We start from the raw sequence: 20340 nt of genomic DNA on the forward strand, positions 1-20340 counted from the left end.
TATATCACTGTAAAGATAACTTACACTATACCAGAAAGTTGACCCAAAACTTGTGGGTCCTTATTTTTAGATGTATATTACTATGGTATTAAAAGTTGCTAGCAAAAACCTTAAAAACTTTTGATGGGTATTCATAGGGTTTTGGAGTTTTATAATGGTTAATTCCTCTCATTTTGGCAGAGAAAGTATGCATAAAACTAAAATCCTATTAGCATATATCAGACACTTGCTATAAACACATTTTTGTTTGGACTTGAATTGGCTGTAAGGGAAAAATCAAATACTCCTGCTATTCAGAACCAAGAGACAGGACTGGGCTCGTCAAAGACATAAAAGTGTCACATCACTGAGAAGCCCCCTGCTGCCTTTAAATGCAACTTGGACACCTTCAAACCCTGACTTCCAATTATCAAAAATGCTTGTTTAGATAAACACAAATACATGTTACCTTACCAGACTCAATGAAAATGAATCTAAACAACAGGAGCACACAAAAAGCATTCAATATAGATCATCATTCAAAAGTTTAATTATATCTTTCAGACATGCAGTATCAAAATAATCGAGGACTATTGAATTAAAATAGTAAACATTTAAGACCGGTCCATGTTGCTCTCTCCCATAAGTCATTGCTGCCAGTTTTCATATTAACATCCTTCTATTCATTATGTCTGATCACAGGAGGACTTCACTAGTAAAACTTGCAACTGGAACCTTCATCAGACAGTACTTGAGCCCTCTAAGTCAATTAAGAACCTTTATTGTATCTGATTTTTCAGTATGGTATCATTGTCACTGTTAATCCTCCCCATCCACAGCAGCAGTTGAGCAGATGTAATGTACTTGTAAGTAAAACTGGGAGAATCATCACAGTAAAAGAACCGGAGCGCTTAGGCTAAGTGATTAAACATTGGACAAAAAAAAAAAAAAAAAAAAAAAAAAAAAAAAAAAAGATTTAGCTATCCTACATGGAGAGATATAGAACATTGTTTTTTTACACATTCAATCAGAGCAATTGAGACAATAAATCAGTTATTTCCTATTTCCTGCCTCACATTTGCACCCTGAAGCCATTTATTATACTTTTTTTTTCCTGTATCGTCAAGAGGAAACTAGAAGCTAAAAGAAAAATTTTAAAGTACTGTAACTTTATTTAAGAACTGAGAATGTTTTACTCACTAAATTGGCTTTCTTTTGCTAACACAGGAACAACTTTGGCAAAACAATCACAATTAACAAAGTTGAACTTACTGTACATTTCTAGTAGCATTTTACCTCTCTCTCTCTCTCTCTCTCTCTCTCTCTCTCTCTCTCTCTCTCTCTCTCTCTCTCTCTCTCTCTCTCTCTCTCTCTCTCTCTCTCTCTCTTTCTTTCTATCCTTAAGGCAACAAAATGTCAAAAGATTCCAGCTGAGTGATGTGTTGCAAGTTTCATTCCAAATAACAGCCCTGTCATGACAATCACTTTCCTATTTCAAAAGAAAAGACTAGATTTCATTGCCAATTATTTTTTACTGCAAATGAGACTTTTCCAGGTGTACATTATTTGCATGCCCCCTTTTAAAATTTCATCCTGCTAAAACCCGCTCTTCCTTTCACTGCCTGTTTTAAACATCTTTCTACTTCCAATCTCCCTGATGGCTAATCCTGTAGGACTCTGAAAGCAGTTTCCTCTATAGTTTCCTAGGTTAGGAACATCACCTTTATTTGGAAAGAAGGAAAATCAGAAGAGGCTCTTACCAGAGGCAGGGAAAACAATTCTCTCAGCTAGATCCAGCCGCGCTGTGTGCAGGCGGGCAGCATGAGTGATCCTAGGGCCTCACACAAAAGAGAGATAATTGGCTCTCAATGAAGAGATGTAAACATTCATCATAATGCCTCTGGTACTAGAGCTAAAAGCTACCTCAGCTGCTCTATGTACTCTGACTCGAAGATGATGTCACAAACATCAACTGGGTGTACTCTCATTGGCTTCTGTTACCTGGAATCATATCTTAACCCTAACCTGTCAGCTGCAAATTGAAAAGCTGAGCTCTGACTGTATTTTTTTTCCCCCTGATTGGGGAAGGGGGCGGGGTAAAAGCAGCATGGAGCTACATAATAATCACACACTGGAAATAACATCAACAACAAAAATTCAAAGACTAATTTGCCTAATTAATTAAACAGGAGCCCTGGGGAACTGAATTTTCATAATCTGTTCACTAAATGACAGTAATCATCAAAATATTATACAGCATAGATATGAAAAGAAAAAAATGGTAATGTACACATAAGCGTCTGGCCATTCACTTCTTGGAGTTAATATTTTATTGTTCTCTATAAAATTATAATGAAAAGTTTTGAAACTCTAGGGTACTTTGTGGATAAATGTGATGACTTTGAGTAGGACAGATGCCTGAATTTTAAATCTTTCAAAAAGAATGAAAAAAAAGGGGGGGAACAAAGAATTGGAATTCTGAGAAGTGGTATTTCTGAAAAATAATTTGGAAATACAGTTTTTAACAGCATATCAAAAGTACAATATTTTCAATATAATAGGGATATGTGTGGAGATATATGCTTAAGACTATTCTATAAGTCAGAGGAACTCCATAGAGTCTCAATTTAGTTATTTATAATCTAGTTGTTCCTATGATACTGTTATGTTCTTTTTTTTTTTTTCTGTGGGCTCTAAAGGTCCTTGATATTCATCTCTTATAGTCTGTTTCTGTCTTTAACCTAACACAAACATTTCTTTTAGACATAAACCAGTAGGTGGGCAGAATAATAGACAAGACTCTACCTTATGCACTTGATAAAAGAAAAAATTTACAATTACCTTTAAGTTTCATATAATCTCATCACACTCCATAAAGGTTGTTAAGTCAGATGATTGGTGCGGTGGCTGAGCAATTAGTGAGAAGTTCACTTACACCTTTGAGACTTTAAAGACATGCATGCTATCACCTTGACTCTTGTGCCATTCATAAGAGAATCTGGCTAATGAATCACCAATTTTCTCTACCTTGTTTCTACTGATTTATATTTCTAAAGAGAATTCTAAAAATCAATCACAAATCAAACAAATAGCAGCAACAAAAGACACCGACCAATTGATATCAATACAATGACCTTTTAAATTTTTAATATATGAATGTCTCAGTATATTATCTGGGTTTAAAGGCAATTTTAAGAAATGTACTTTGAATTTTACATATGTGTGTGATAATATTATTCTATTTCCTCAATTATTGAAAATGGAAATACTTTATCTTAAAATAAGATTTAGGGAGGAAAAAATCATAACAGTAGTCAATGAAAAAAATCATAAAACATGGATATGGAAAGGAGTTATCCATGCTAACCCCTTCATTTCACTTATGAAGAAACTATGATGCAGAGAAGTTAAGCTATCCAGGGTTAGATAGATAATGAATATCAGAATTAAGATTTGAACCAATCACCTAACTTCAGGGTCAATAATTTTTCTTCTGGACCACATTCTTTATACCTTTATGCCTTTTAAAATCCTTACTTCTTCCAAAGCTCAGCTCAAACACCACATCCTTTAGAAAGTCTTTCATAAATACCCATCATTATCCTTCCATCCTATACTGCATATTTATTTTTCATTTGAGTTACATTTACTTCTGAATATATGTTTTTACCTCTCTTAAAATATAGATTCTTTCAGGTCAGAAGGTATTTCATTTTTATAATTTTATGTTCAGAACTTGATACAGAAGCGACAATTAGGAAATGCTTCTTGATGAATTAAAAGTAGCATAAACACCTACTAAGAAAAAAAAATTAAAATCTCCTCTGCACATCACTGTTGAGTCCCAATACAATTTTTTTCTCCATTCACAAAGGTTCAAGGGGTTAAATTATGGAGATTTTATAATAGCAGTCCCAGGTGGGAATCCCAAAGCAAGTCTATTAGTCAAAATTTGTTTTAGGTCAAAGTAAAAGCCCCTACTTATTTATTTATGTTTAAAACAGGTGAAATTTCAATTGGAAATATATATTTCAAAATAAATTTCATTGCCATGCCAAAGGGTAATAAAACTGGATTAAAGACCAGAATGATAAATTTGGAAAATGACTATACCAATTATGTTTCTGACTGATGAATAAAAAAGGTAAGACACAAGTAATTGCTATGAAGATATGAATCTGTAAAAAATATCTAAGGTAAAATATGCTTATATCTATGATATAGGAAATTTAATGTAATAAATATCTATTTTCACAGATAAATAATGTATCTATTTTGACTACATTATCTATTGTTCTTGAAAAGAATGTTAATATCTGAAGATCATAGATTTAGAGATGGAAAAAACCCCCTCAAACTTTAGAGGTCACTGAGTCTAAAAATCTTTATTTTAGATATGAAGATCTTGAGGCAAAGGAGGTTAATTAGTTTTATATAAAAAGTTTTTGTCTTAATTTTAATAATGAGAAAAATAAAATTTTTCTCTCATGTACTATGATTGTTGTTATATATATATATATATATATTTCATTTAGAATAAAGGATTGCAAGAACTTTTATACACAAAAGTATGCAAGTAAATAAAAGGCAAAAATAATAGCCAAAAAACAGCTATATTTTACTATGGTAGATATTTATGTATCTATAATATAACACATACACCCATGTACATATGTATATTATATATCACACATACATACATTATAAGTTATATATAAGATATATAATATACAATTATATTAATTATATAGTAATTATTTTATAGGATCACCTTGTGCATATACATATATACATAGACATGCATATATGTGTATACACACATGTATTTTGTATGATCTCTGTGTGTATGTATATATATTATATATGTGTATATATGTATGTAAGTATATAATTTCTATAAGCCTATCGCACTACCTGATGTGTTTCAAGTCACTCATTCGTACTAAGATTCAAATCTATATGTTATGATTCCAACTCAAACATTCTTTTTTTTTTTTTTAAACTACACCACCATTTTAACTTGATTTGGATTTATTGGAATTAAGTTAGAATCTCAGTGTAAGTAATAAGCACCAAGGTGGAGTGACCTTGGGAAAAGCAGTTAGTATGATTGGTTCATAAATCTACAACTGAAATATATTTTGAAGGCTTTGTAGTTAAGCCTCCAAATTTTACAACTGAAGAAACTAGATAAAGGGTAGTTAAGCATATTGCCCAGCATCACATCCATAGCAATTATCTGAGGCAGGATTCAAATGTAGAGGCAAGCTTAAACAGTTATACCATGAACCCAACTTATGACTATCTGCCTCAGTTTCCTCATCTGTAAAATTAATTGTCTGGAACAAATGACCTTTTAGGTCCTATTTAGTTTTAAGGTTAGAGTCTAACACAGTGCTCATATTTACTTAAAGAAAACAATATATGTATTTATATAATTATAACCTTATGTAAATATGTAAAAATTATAACCTATATGTAAATATATACCATTCTATATCATAACAAAATATATGTTACAATATATTATGATATAGAGAAATATATTTTCTATACTGTATAATACACATGCATTATATATTACAATAGATAATCTATTTATCATAATATATTATATGTACACATGTTACATTTATAGTATTTTATTTTATGTTTATATTAGGATACTTATAGATATAATATAAATGTTAAATTATTAAGTAAAATCCCTAAGTCTTATATGATAATCAGCTTATGACTAGATGATCACATTTTTCATACCTAGAACATATTATGATTTGTGTTTCTCATATAGGTCAGTAACCTTGTAATATTATTGATGAATGGGATAAATGCAATTTACAGCAGCAGTATAAGTAAATAATGTAATATTTCAATGGTAATGTCTCCCTTTGAAGACTATAGTTATTAAAGGTCAACCTCTTCCAGTAGATTTATTTGCTGTATATCCTGTTGAAAAGTCTAATGACACCCTGACATTAGTCTGAACATGTACTTGGGACTAAAGCCAACCATAATAAGACATCTTGAATGTGATATGAATTGTGATAGTCAGACAAAGGCAAGGCCTCTTTAACATAACAACAACACTATACAGCCTTAAACAATATTTTTCTTCTGTCTGGATAAACAATGAGGTAATTAAAAGGTACTTTCTTACAGTGTCTAATGGGGAGAAAATAGTTTGCCATTTGGTATCAGGTGCTTTTTGCAAATATATTGAAAACCAGAAACATTACAGGCAAAATAGTTCACAGACTATTTTATACATATTATTTCTGTATTTGTAGAGGCACGGGGGTAAAATAGATGGGACAGTAATCTTGGACTCAAGATCTAGGTTCAAATCCTTCTTCAGGATCTTGTGATCACTTATTTGGAGTTGATTGGGGTCTTTTAGATGATCTAGTCTATTGGACTAAGATATCTTAGATATATATATAAAAAAAAATGAGTCCTACGTAGGTAGCAGGTTAAACTAAGAGCCTTGGACAAGATCACATAGACAGTAACTTAAATTGTGACATTCTTAAAGCATGTATTATTTTTTTGCCTTTCTCTGTAGCATTAGTTCTAGAGTAAGGGCCTCAGTTTAAATCTATCCTTAGTCATCTACCAGTTTATACCCCTGTGCAATCACAACTCCATTGAGCTGGCTGCATTGTTCAAATGCCAAATAAAGATCATTTTATGGAGAACTCACACAGGGCAAGTGCTCACCAGGTGGTCAGAAAAATAAATATAAGGATACTTTCAAGGTCTTTCTAAAGAACTTTAGAATCTATTGTATGACCTGGAAGACACTGGCTACCAGAGAGACTGTCCAAGGTGGCGTGCCCTCATCAGAGCAAAGCAGAATTGAATTAGCTCAGAAGAGATGCAAGATTAGAAAAGTCCACCCAAAATGTTCATAGGGACTATTTGTGTCCGACCTAGAGTAGAATTCATACTTTTCTGATCAGCCACGGTGGAACACATCAGAACTAGATTAATATTATAATTTTATTATGGTCCTCTTCAAGGACAAAGGATAATGATCAATCAGCTTAAATCCCCTGAGCAAATAATTTAATACAATTTCTGTGGGCTTCATTTTTTTCAACTGGGGACTAATGGTCTCATCTACCTCAGAGTGTTGTTGTGAAGATAAAATGAGATAATACGTGTAAAGTGCTTAGAAAAACATCTGTGCTTTTCTCCTTTAAGTTCCAGGACTTAGCAGAGACCTTAGGTTTGCTGAGTGATTCAGTGCATAGAGCACTGGGTCTTGAGTCAAGAGGATTCATCTTCCTCAGTGCAAATCCAGCCTCAGAAACTTATTAATTGTATGACCCTGGAAAAGTCATTTAAGTCTGCTTGCCTCAGTTCCCTCACCTGTAAAATGAGCTGGAGAAGGAAATGGCAAACCATTTTAATATCATTTCCAAGAAAACCCCAAAGGGAGTTACAATGATTGGACATGTCTGAAGCAATTAAATAGCAACAATATAAATACTTATTGATTGATTAAATTATCTGAGGCAGGAATCAAAGCCAGTTTTTTCTGATTCTAAATCCAGTATTATTGCTCCTGCATACCCTTCTCTCTGACTACTCCTTAAGACTTGCCTTCAAAAGCAAAGATAGGGTATCGTCTGCCAAAATGGCACCTTGTACTACCTCTCTTGATAAAAACCGCAGAATCTTTGCTTTTTTTTTTTTTTTTTTTGGAGTGGGGGAGGAATCTTGATATTTTAGAAACAGCTCTAGGACCACTTTCCATCTGATTCTTTTCCCAATTCCTTCAGATGCTAGGACCCTGGATTTAATTACCACATATTTATTTAACATTTGTGATTATATATATTATATATATATATATATACATACATATATTCATGTTACTTCTCCTAAGAGAATTCAAGCTTCCTTAGAATTTTGTTTTTGTGTCCTCTGCAACCAGTGTAGCACTCATCATAGAGTGTATATTTAATTAATATTTGTTGATGGTTAACAAATATGCACTGTGATTAAAAATGTTATTTTATGAACATAATTTGTATGTACTTTTATTAGATTATAGGGTTTTAGATAGACTAGTTAAATTGAATGACTAGTTAGCACATGTCAAATCTAGAATAGAATATTTGCAAAGGTTCTTCACTTAATGATCTAGCAAGGGACATTTATCCTGGCTTTATTCTGATGCAATCCATATTATTGAACTTTTTCCCCCTAGTATGTCTGGAGAACATGAAGGCTATAAAAAATCTTTTGACCAATCAAACAAGAATATTTTGGAGTTCAAGCCAAGAACATCTCATTTTTATTACCACACTTACACACTATATATTTCCCAGGAGCTGAAATCATTGCAGTATTTAATTGCTTGACAATTATTTCTGTTACATCAATTTAGTGGTTAAACTAATTATTTATATTATCAAAACAAATCAGCAGTAGAAGCTAATTAAACTAAAGGCATCATCCTCTAAGATTTTCTAACCAACATATTAAAAAAGGTTTAGGTTAATGCTAATTTCAGGGAAAAAAAAGTTACATGTCCTTTAGGTAATCATTTTACAAATAGGACTGAAGAATTTTAAATAGTACAAAATGTTATGAATTTTATTTTACTTTCAGGAAAGTTAGAGATATCAGAACTTATCAGTTTACTACTTTCTGACAGGTCATTACCTACTTATCCACAAGATGGCAGCTCTGTTTACATGGTCACTAACTCTTATAATCATCTATTCCAGTTTATTTGGCTTTTTATACCAAATATTTTTGATGCTATACATATATTTCTTTAAAAATTATTGTAATACATCATCCTTTCTATTCAGGAAGAATAAAGGTGGAACATAGAACAGTATGATGAAAATGATAAAATATTTATAATTGCCTAAGAAATTAGGACTTTAAAAATTATGCTGTAATAATATTACTTAACATTTTATGATATTTAAACACATATTTAGATATGACTATTTTCTTAACAAGAGATAGCATGAGTAGTAAATAGAGAAATCTGTTTTTATAACAAGACCTGAATTCAATCACTGTTTCTGACCCAGGGCTTAACCTCTCAATTTCTGGACAATCTTCTAAGACTTTAAATGTCAACAGCTGTGATATGTATAAATATAGGGACTTGTCATATAGAATTACCCATTCTAACGAAATCACATATTTAAACCAAAACAAAACAAAACCTCCCGGTCCCCAATATAAACTCCTAATTCTGAATTGAAATTTCATTTTGAAATTAATTTCCCAAATACCCACAACAGAATTATGTCTAAGGCCCTATCAAATCAGAGTGTCTTTAATTCCATATCAAAAAATCATCTCTATGCTAATAGGTTTCAAACTTATTATTTTCAACAGAATGCTTTCCAGAAACCAATCATATTTGCAATGCCAGTCGTATCTTTCTGCCTTATACCTCAAACTCAACATGCTAAATGCTGATCTCATCCTCTTCTTCCCTCACAAGCTCCCCCAAAATCAGCTTTTCTTTCGAATTTTCCTGTTTCTGTTGACCAACATATTCTTTCAGTCTCCTAAGATCAGTATGTCTATCATTATCCCCTCACTCTCATTCCCAGAGGAGCTATCTAAATCCCATTGATTCCACTTCTGCAAGTGCTTTCAAAGCTATCATGATCTTCATGGCTGTTTTCACTTCCTAAGTAATTTTTATTATTGGTGTTCCTTGTATCTAACCAGAGGATTATAAGTCTAGGGCTGCATTGACTTTTCAGCCATCAATCCCCAAACCTTTTATTTTACAGAAGAAGGGGAACCTATAGAGATCAAGTGGCTGCTTGGTAAAACACTGCTAATGTCAGAAACAGAATTTGAACTGAGTTCCAAATCTAATACACTAATCATTATACCATTCTGTAACTCAACCTTAGTTTTACTTTCTGTGATTTTAGCGCATATTAGTTTTTTTTTTTTTGGTCTTCTTTGGAGTTAGAGAATAGCTGATCATTGCTTGCTTAGAACTTTTAATAACCCTCAACTTTATTCATCCCCTCTGCTTTTCTTTTTTCTGGGTTCTGTGATCCAACAGAATTTCAAAAAGGGGTCAGCAATTATGCCTTCTAAGGCCAACCACATATGGTTTCAAAAGATAATTTATAAGGCGGCACAGAAAAAGTTATCCTCCTTTATATGTTTCAAAAAATAAATTTACTGACATAAAGGGAGGAAAAGGTTCAAAATTTAATTTAAAACAAAGAGCCAATTTCATAGCAAGGTAAAAAATCAATTAAAATCATAAACTCACCATTTTAGCAAGATATTATTTCTTTTAAAATTTCCATTGAATTTTATAATCTGCCCTTCTTCTCCTTGCTGCACGCATCCTTCCTCATTTGAAATCTCAACATTTATACATCTCAATTTATTGTCATGTGTTATTTTGGATTGAAACATTTTCTTGTATGTGCTTTCCTCTAAGAGATTCTAAGTTCCACAGGACAGGGACAATATGTTAATTTGCAATTCTGCCTAGGCATCTGGTCTAGTACTTTGGAAATAGTAGATAGTCAAGAAATGCTTGTTCAATTGAAATTTAAATAAACTTAAGTTTTAGCAATTGTGTTGTTTCTGACATTGATCAACTTTGAGAGGGGACCCATATAGTATGACTGACCATATGAACATATCTATAGGCCCTCTTTCATTATAAATCGTTTGACTAGTTTATGACAAAAAAGATCTCATTCAATTCAATACAATTCAATCAATGTGATTGAATTCCAGACTTGAAATCAGAAGTCCTGGTTTTCAATACCTCCTCAATCACTTATTAGCTCTGTGTTCACTGACAAGTCACTTAATCTATATGGGCTTTGGTTTTCTCATTTGTAAAATGGGTCTTAAATTATATTACCTCCCACAGTTATGGGCTGTGCAGAATATTTTGCAAAAACTTATTTTTAAAAAAAGCCAGATATTACCATGTCTGTATTTATATTACATACATTACTTTATAACAAAGTATTAAAATGAGAAATTATTAAAAACAATGACAATAGCATTTATTAAGCACTTAAAGCACATAAGGAATGATTTTTCACACTAGAAATGCACAAAAAGTGATGTAATAATAGTCCTGTTTATAATCTATTAAATTCCTACTATTAAGCCTTCCTTTATGTTTTTCCCCTTCTACAATGAAAAATACTCTCCCTTTCCCCTTTTGCCTGTCTTTAAACTATCCATTGAAAGATCACATCAATTCTCACTTGCTTTGTCTTAAAAATCCTTGAAAGCCAGACCTGACTTTTGCCTTATTTGTACTCCCAGTGTTTGACAAATTACTTTATACAATGTAGGTGGTTAATGAATGCTTACTGACCATTGGTTGACTACCCTCAGCTCACTTGGATGTGCATGTAACAAAATAATAAAATCATTCTGCAAGTGAAGAAAAAGGATCAATTTCTTAAAATCCCACTGAACAAATACCATTTTAAGCATAATGGAAACATATAAGAAATCAAGAACCTGGTAACAGTTAACAGCCCTAGTCTAAAAAGAGAGAAAGTATATCTAAACTATTGAATTAATGTCAGTGGTCAAAAAGATACATTCCAGATAGTATCTCACCTGAAAGAGTTCTATATTTCACACATACATACATGTACACACCTAAATACAGAACGTGTATACATAAGAATATACATGCACATATATGCACACATGCTTTACTAATTTATACAACACATTATATACATCCATTTATGCATGCAAACAACATGCATACAAATAGCACCTGCATTTGTGTACATGTATGTTTGCATTACACACACATATATAAAATACACATATACATACTTATAGTTTCCTTTAAAATATATTGCATTCTTATATTTAAAAGGCATCATATTCCTCCTTCTTTTAATACTTTCTTCTTCTAGTACTTTAATCTTCAAAATGAAACAGGATATAGATAGATAGATAGATAGATAGATAGATAGATAGATAGATAGATAGATATACATATATAATCCCCTCATTGTCTGCCTATGAACATCTCCTTTTCTCCTCCTCATGCATTTATGACTCTTTGACACTTTATGTTATAGACTCTCTCTTCCCTATCCATCCCTCTGTCCCTTCCTTCCTTCCTTCCTTCCTTCCTTCCTTCCTTCCTTCCTTCCTTCCTTCCTTCCTTCCTTTCTTCTTTCCTTCCTTCCTTTCTTCCTTCTTTCCTTCTTTCCTCCTTCCTTTTTCCCTACCTTCCTTCTTCCTTTCTTCTTATTCTTCCTTTTCTCCCTTCATCCTTCTTTCTTTTTCTTCTCTTCTTCCTTCTTTTAAAAGCACAACTATTTTCTTTAAATAAGTTATCTTTATCTCTATTACATGATATGTAATCTGACATTGTTTCAGTTGATTTAGCTGGTTTATTTAAGTGTTTATCTATAGGAGGGTTATGATGAGGTTGGGACAACTTTTTAAAGTCTGATATTTAAATAGACTGCTATTCTTATGAATAGTCTAGTTATGAAGAATTAATGGAATTTACCCTGAGCTCCATGCTAGTAAAGTCATTTCAATGGCATCATCATTCGGGAGTCTAAGTCATATATGAACTACTTTGTGATCTTCCTTGCATTGATCTTCATGCTATATTTTATATTCTAGCCTATGTAGCTTAGGTTCTGTATTATTTGTGTGTATCAAACATCCCCTGTATTTTCTTACTCCATACTTTTTATATCTATTCCACCAGGATACTGATAATAGAGGATAGAAAGTTGATCCCAGAAGTAGAATGAAAAGGAGGAATAAGAGGTATTGAGGAAAGTTTTTTTTTTCCCTTTCAGCGTTCTGTATGAATAGAAGCTTCAAAGGAGTCATCAGAAAAACATTTATTAAGCATCCACTATATTCAAGACACCTAAGTGCTAGGGATACAAGGAAAGATTTTATTAAAAATCTCTTCTTGCAGAAACAACATGCCAATAAGTATGTATACTTCGAAAACAGACAGGATAATCCCAGAGGGCAGGTACTAAAATCAAGGAGGATTAAGAAAGCCTTTTTGCAAAGGCAGCTAGATAGTACAATAGGTAGAGCATTGGCTCAAGAGTGAGGAGGACCTGAATTCAAATTCAGCCTCAGAAACTTAATACCCACTAGTTAGGTGACTTTGGGGTATGTTATTTAACCCCGATTGCCTTGGGGGAAAAAAGATTTTTGTAAAAAGAGGGATTTAAGTTGATATCTGAAGAAAGAGATGAGAATCAGAGATGAGTAGAAAGGGATTTCCAGGAAGGAGAAAAAGGAAAAATAAATGGAGTTGAGAGATAGAGTATCCTGTACGAGAAAGTCAAGAAGGGCTGAGACACTAAAGCATAACTTGTGGAACCGAACAATTGTAAGAAAATAAGAAGGGAAGAAAGAGGACAACACCCCTTGGCAGAGGAATTTTTTCTTTTTTTCATTTAGGAATTCTCAGTGAAATTGCAGATATATTGATTTCGTAGAGGAAACAAGTTAGTAATATTCTGGCCCTATTCTTTTATATACATTACAAATTCATAATAGTGATAGAGCTCAACTTCTTTTACTAAACCAGCTCAGACCAAGAGGATGGCTAATAGTCAACCATTTCTAAAAGTGTCATTACTATACTCATTCTTTTCTCCTCCTCCTCTTTTCCTCTTCCTCCTCCTCTTCTCCTCTCTCCCTCTCCCTGTCTCTTGTCTCTATCTCTGTCTTTCTGTCTCTGTCTCTCTCCTTCCCTTTTTCCCTCCCTCCTTTCAGATGATTTTGAAAATACAATCATTTCTCCATGACAGTACAGGCAAGAATGTGACATATTGAATAGAGGGCTAGATCTAGAGTCAGGAAGACTTTAGTTCAAATCTTAAATCAAATACTTACTTTTTTTTTTTTTTTTTCTCCTGGTCAAATCACTTAATTTTTTTTTTTTGCTTCAGTTTCTTCAGATGTAAAGTGAAGATAACAATCCCAGGAACCTCATATATTGTGAAAATCAAAGAGGAAAATGATGATAAAGCACATAGCACAATGCCTGTAGTATGAAGCACAGTGCTATATAAATGTTTTTGTTGTTGATATTACGGAAGAAGAATTGATAAGTTTACAACAGTTCTTCATAAGTCATTTAAGAACTTGTTCGACTTAATATACAATCTCAAAAGGGACAATGATTCTTCTAAAGTCAGTAAGATTTCAGATCTCAAGATCATATAGTAAAGTTAAGAGGAAATGACAAGAAGATACGAATATATACAGTTTTGGATAAACCTGGTGCAGTGAACTATCATTTTTAGGCAGATCAGTTTTGCTTTAATGACAATGAAAAACCAGCTACTTCCTAGGTCAAATTTGAAAAAACATTAAATGAACAATTAGCTTTCCTTCCAGAAGCTGCTGGATAAGTTTAGATGCTTAGAAGTTGGTAGATAGAAGGGCTATTAGTTTGTCAGTGCTGCTGAACCAAGTTATTCAGTAGTTTACTAATCATTCTAATTTGAGCTTTTGGTTAAAGACCTAATTCTGTACCTTGAAGCAGAATTTAGCTCCAGTGCATTCATGTATTCACAAGTCACTACTTTCTAAAACTAGAAACCACTGCACTTCAAATCAAGGTAGGAGTCATCTGATCTAGGTTGTTTTGTAAATTTACTTTTTTTTTTTCCAGAAATCTGAGCATGATATTATTTTTTCTTTCTCTTTGAAAAATCTCTCCTCTGTTGTCTTCTCCACTGCTTATAAGCATATTCAGTTTTTCCTTATCCTTAAACTCTTTCCTACATATGTTTGTCGATCCAACAATATTAACTTTCTTGTTATTCTTCATGAATGAGACTACTCCAAGTGCATTGTCTTAAATAAAGCTAAATGACATAGTGGACAGATGTAGACTTTAAGCCAGGAAGATCTGACTTCAAATCTGTCCTCAGACATTTATTATGTCTGTACTACATCAGCTCTAGTTTCCACAAATTTAATAAAAGGCATGATAGCTGCCTCTGGTTATTATTTCAGTTATGTCCAACTCTCCATGATCCCATTGGAGTTTTCTGGCAAAGATAATGGCAGTTTGTATTTCCTTTTCTAGCTCATTTTACAGATGAGGAAACTAAGGCAAACAGGGTTAAATGACTTGGCCAGAGTTACATAATTGGATTTAAACTTAAATCTTCCAGAGCCCCAACATGGCACTCTATCCACTGCACCACTTAGTTGCCCAATTGCACCTACTTCACAGGGAATGTGTGAGTATCAAATGAGATTATGTTTGTAATTACAACAGTGCCTGGCACATAGTAGGTATTTAATAAAATGCTTAGTTCATTTAATTCTTCTCCCTTATGTCTGTAATATTTTCCTTTGTTAATTCCTGCCCTCCTAGTCCCCAGGGCTTTTTCTCTTGGATGACCTCAGAGAAATAGATCTTTCATAGGTTTTTGCATATTATCTCCTGCTTTAGCCTGAAGGGGCTTAGAAGACAGGTGTTAAATTTTCACCTTTCTTTGTATCCCCAGCACTTAGCAAAATGTGTGCTTAATAATTGCTTTACCAACTGAATAAAGACTCACACACACATAGATAAAACACTTTACCTAATTGTGCTATCCCTTCCACTTTTGATCTCTTATTTCTTTCTTTTCCAGTGTAAAACTTTTAGGAAGTCTAACCTGTAGCTTATACTTCCATTTCCTTAATATCCACTCTCTATCTCACCCTTTTGCAGCTTAACTTCTAATGTCCAACATAAACTTGCCACTTTGAAATTTTTGCCCATTTCTCTTAAGCTCTGAACTCTAAGACCAAACAGAACAGCTCTAATTCCTCTCCCACATGACATTTTTTTTTCCAAATGGAAAATTGCTATCATGCTCCATCTTTTCCCCCTCCTTTTTTCCCTTCAGGCAAAATAAACTAATTTTTTTCACTGATCCCCATGTGTCAGAATCTCTCTCTCTCTCTCTCTTTCTTTTTTTTTTTTTTAATGGAACTTTTTTTATTTAGTTTTCAACATTCACTTTTTATAAGATTTTGAATTTCAAATTTCTCTCCCTCACTCTCATCCCCCCTCTATAAGACAGCAAGCAATCTGATATAGGTTTTACATATTAAACATATTTCTACATTAGTCATATTTTGAAAGAAGAAACAGAACAAAAGGGAAAAGCCATGAAAGACAAAACAGAAAAAAAAAAAACATAAAAAAAAGTGGATATTGTATGCTATAATCTGCATTCAGACTCCATAGTTGTTTTTTTTTTTTTTTTTTTTTTCCCTACATATGGACATGAGTCTTTTGGAACTACCTTGAATTATTATATTATTGAGAAGAGCTAAGTCAATAATAATCTATCATTCCCCAGTATTGGTGTTATTATGTGCAATACTTTCCTAGTTCTCACTTCACTCAGCATCAGTTCATGTAAATCTTTCCTTTTTTTTTTTTTTCTGAAATCTGGCTTCTCATTATTTTTATAGTGCAAAAGCATTCCATTACAATAATATACAATAATTCGTTTACCCATTCCTCAATTGATGGGCATTCCCTCAATTTCCCATTTTTGTCACCCATGTGTCAGGAGATTGAAGCCATTCACCATGTTGGTGATAAGATACCCACTAACCCTTTAAACTTAGTTGTGTACAGGGAATGTTCTGTATCTCCCCCTTTTCACTGAAGGAAAAATAGGTTTCTTGAAAGAAGTACATTGAGTCAACCCCCTGTGAGTGGACAAAAATTACAGGTTGCATCTTTTAGCATTTGAGGAAGCTTCCAAATTGACCATGTCACAGATTGATCATGCAAGTGTACCCAAATGTAGATTCTTTCTACTTTGATAAATTGGAGGTTCCTTAGGTAAGAGATACTAGCATTTTTATCTTTGTAGTCCTAGAGCTTAGCATAGTTCCTTGTACCCAGTAGGTAATTAATACCTGTTTATCGAATTAAATTTAATTATGAAATTGTGGGACCTTGTTGTCCTGGTTACAGCATCTACTTCACACTATTTCTCATTTTGCTGTTAATTTTTTTGTATATTTCAGATCATGAGAATGTGTTTTCGAAGGCAAGAAAAAGACACATCTGTAAAAGGAGCTGGTGAAGGAAATGACAAAACACTCTAGTATCTTTGCCAAGAAAACTCCAAATATGGTCACAAAAAAGAGTTAGATATGACTGAAAAAAATGGCTGAAAAACCTAACACATTCAGAGAGAATACACCAGAATAAAATAAATGGATTCCTCATTAAATCCTAATGCAAAGTGGAGATGACCCTCACTTTTGAGGGCTGTTGACTAGTGATATACTGGTAAATGTTTAACAACCAGCTCTTCCTTAGGGACTTAAAAAAGGAGTCTCTAAGTATGTATATTAAAGGATCACTTTTAAATGCTATGTTCATATTTTTCTTTTCACTTTTGTAAGCTCAGTTAATCAAAACTATATAAAAAAATTAGTCCTTGATTGTTGCATTTGTAGATTTCTGATGTGAAAATGCTCACAATGAAAATTCAACACTTCATCTTCTGTACTGATCTAAAATTATTCCTTTCCAACAACTTTTTAGATATTTTAAACTGGATTTTCAATAGACATTTTAAATTAAATATGTCCAAAACCATACTCACCTTCTTTTCCTCTAACTTCTCTCTACTTCTACCACATGATGGCAATAATATTTCCAGTCTCTTAGATTCACAAGCCAAGAATTAGCCTAGACATATCTCAGTCCCCATATCAAAACTATTACCAAGACCTGTTAATTTAACTTTTTCAACATCTCTTGAACATACGATCTCCTCTCCTGTGATATTTCCACCATGCTGGAATGAGCCCCTATCACCTCACACCTGGAATATTGTAATTCCCTGCTGATTGCTCTTCTTGTCACAAGTCTATTTCCCTTTAATCCATCCTCCATTTAGGCACCAAAATGATTTTCCTAAAGCACATTTCCAACCATATCCTTTCCCTTCTCAACAAACTTTAGGGACTCCTGATTGCCTTCAGGATGAAATACAAAAATGTTCTGTTAGGCATTCAAATCCCTTCAAAACCTCACTTCTTTCAATCTTTAGAGTCTTTTTTATACCTTATTCTCCAATATGTATTCTTTGATCCAGTGAAACTGCATTTTTTATAAATCAATGAATTAACAAGTATTATTAAGAGCCTGCCATATATCAAATACATACAAACACGCACACAGAGAAATATATAAGTTGTATATATTTAGATACATTTACATAATATATAACTTTAAATTTTCATATATCATGTAATTGTGATATATGATTTAATGTGGAATACATAAACATATACTATATATTAAGATATGCATGTATGTATACACATGAAAGAATAAATGATAAATTTACCAGGGAAACACTGGCACTATGTTGTGGTGTCTAGGTGAGTTCTGAAGGAAATTAGAGAAACTGAGAGATAGAACTATTTTTAAAGACATTTTACATAAACTTAATGTTTATCCCATGGCCTCAAAACCAGAATGCAACACTTCCTCTGAAATCATGTGAAAAGTGACCATACTTATTTCAAAATTTTAATTAGTCCTTTTTCTAAAGAGAAGATTTAGGGGTTTAGCCATCAGACCATTCTATGGATAGTTCAAAGGAAAATTTAACCCTTAAAGCAGAAGTTCTCATAGTGGAGTTCACAAAGAAGAATCTGGAGAGATTCAGAGGATCTCTCACATTGAAAATAAAAGAAGCACATATTTAATTAACCTCTAACTTGAATAAAGTATTTCCTTATTCAGAGAAGGGGGTCTATGATTTTCATCAAAATACTACTAAGATCTGTTGTCTAAAACAATAACAACATAAACCAACCATTAAAAACCTTTGTCCCTCCCCAAAAAAAGGGGGAAGAGGATGGTGTTGAAATAACAAACTACTCACCTCAGATGATTGCTTAGTTCAGTAAAAAAAAAAAAAAAAAAAAAAAAAAAAAAAAAGACATCATCACTTGGTCCATTAGGAATTTTTCTTGTTGCATCTGCTCCTTTTTAAAAATTTTCATTTTTTGTCTCAATAGCTCAGATCTGTTAGCATATAATAAAGTTCTTCCCAGAGGGAAGCTTGCCAAAAGTATCAAGGTTGATCCAATTCTCAAGCCTCTTTTTTTTCTTCTAAAACTTTAAAATATTCTAACTAAATTTATCAAAATGTTTTGGGGAATTTTTGCAATAGTATTTTTTTTTCAGTATTCATCTAATCCACATATATACCATGACTAAATGATCTACACTTCTCAAAGCCATCTTTGACAACCTTCATATGTGAAAATGACTTCCTTATTACAAGATCACACTGATAATTCCAGTCCTTATTACTGGAGTTATTATTTGTATCGTGATATGAGATGTCCCACGTCATGTCAACTTACATATTCTAATAAGTTTCAGTATACTTAAATTGCATTGTAATAACAAATCTATCTTAACATTTTTGCTTATTTGAAGAAGAATGTAACATGACATTTAGTATCTGACAACTCTGGTGATAGGAATGCAGTTTTAGAAAATGGATCAATAAATAAAGTGACTTTGTGTGTTCATCAGCTCCCCCCCCCCCACATACATACATACATGCATACATAAAAAGACAAATAAGAGGCTAATGCTATAGGAATCATCTAAAATGTAGCTGATCTTCTCAAAATAAAAAGGGGAATACTAAGTTGAAATTGAGTAAAAAGAAAATCCTAGGAAAAAAAAAATCACCACTGTTCAAGTTAAGAGAAAATTCAACAGTGAACTGCATAGGTCAGCAAACTGTGACTATATGTTTATATATGAGGGAGACAGACAGACTGACCCAGAGATGATAGAGATAGAAATAGAAAGACAAAGTCCGAGGCAAAGACATAAAAAAGCAACAGTGAGATGAACAGGCAGAGGGATGTAAGAGATGAAGACAGATGGAAAAACACATTGAGAAAAGAGTCAGAAGCAGAGAAAAAGAAGGGCAGGAGATATAGAGATCAACGGAGACAGACATAGATAGTGAGAAAACCAGAGACTAAAGGATCAAGAGAGACAGTAAAAATTAGATTATCAGAGACAAGGACAGAAAGAAAGATATTAAGAGATAGGAAGAAACCGTAGGTCTCAGATTTGAAAGAAACATATCTTCTATATCTAGGAGACACTAGGCTTCTGCTCCTTATCTATGCTGGCTCATCATAACACCCAGCCATTAGACAGACATAGATTTAAGTGAACCACTTATAGTGAAATAACTAAGTTTGTCTAGTAGAATTTAAGCTCTTTGAAAGCAGGAATCCTTTCACTTCTGCATCTATATGGTAGATGTAACTGTCTCATAGAAT

General features: G+C 32.9%; 1 protein-coding gene across 6 annotated transcripts in view; it reads right to left on the reverse strand.

Annotated features, from left to right (window-relative positions):
• The window catches only part of MGAT4C (MGAT4 family member C), a 1099619-nt gene that overhangs the window by 351693 nt on the left and 727586 nt on the right, over positions 1-20340 (reverse strand). For 4 of the 6 annotated variants that reach the window (XM_074270917.1, XM_074270919.1, XM_074270916.1 and 1 more), the window contains exon 1: positions 1740-2607. The exons of the other annotated variants lie outside the window; for them this stretch is intronic. The gene's annotated coding sequence lies outside the window, so the exon portion shown is untranslated. Of the gene's footprint in view, positions 1-1739; positions 2608-20340 lie in introns of those variants that run through there. 6 annotated transcript variants of the gene reach the window in all.

The sequence above is a fragment of the Sminthopsis crassicaudata genome, chromosome 5 (assembly GCF_048593235.1).
Source record: "Sminthopsis crassicaudata isolate SCR6 chromosome 5, ASM4859323v1, whole genome shotgun sequence".
Classification (NCBI taxonomy): domain Eukaryota; kingdom Metazoa; phylum Chordata; class Mammalia; order Dasyuromorphia; family Dasyuridae; genus Sminthopsis; species Sminthopsis crassicaudata.